Genomic DNA, 660 nt, shown 5'->3' with positions numbered 1-660 from the left:
AAGCAGGAGGAAAGCGAGAGAGAATCACTAAATCCTCACAGATCTCGCAGCCATCCAAGACCTCAGGCAAACAAACAAACAAACACGACACCCCCCCCCCTCCCCATTTCCCCTTTTCCTTCCTGTTTCCTTCATGAGAACAGAAGCCTCTCCCTCCACCCCCAAACCCCAACCCAACACGCCCCATACAGGAAAACGACGCCACATCTTAAAAGTAAAAGTAAGGCTATGCGGCTGGATGTGGTAACACTGTTTTGGCACCGCAGCGATTCCGGCAGCGGAGGCAAAGTGGCACAAGGTCATATAGTCAGGCCCACGCGCTTCCCGCCTCTCGCGTCCACGGCGGCAGCGAGGCTCCACACACCTTGCACTCACACGCACGCACACGCCCTTCTGCGTCCTCTTCGCTACGCACACGGATAGCTACACACGCACACAGACGTATAAACACACATTGGTGCATTCACACACGCAGACAATATGTGCATTCAAACAATTCATTCAATCGTACAGAGTCGCAATCCTCGAAGGCCGTTTCGCTCCCAAGTCTAAAAACAAAAATATTAAAAAAAAAAAAACATGACAGAAAAAAATAATCTGCTGACTAATCAAAATCGCCGACAGATTAACATTTCAAAACAGCCGAAAGACCCGAGAGGA

Source organism: Penaeus monodon, chromosome 15 (genome assembly GCF_015228065.2).
Source record: "Penaeus monodon isolate SGIC_2016 chromosome 15, NSTDA_Pmon_1, whole genome shotgun sequence".
NCBI lineage: Eukaryota > Metazoa > Arthropoda > Malacostraca > Decapoda > Penaeidae > Penaeus > Penaeus monodon.
This window is presented reverse-complemented; position numbering follows the sequence as displayed.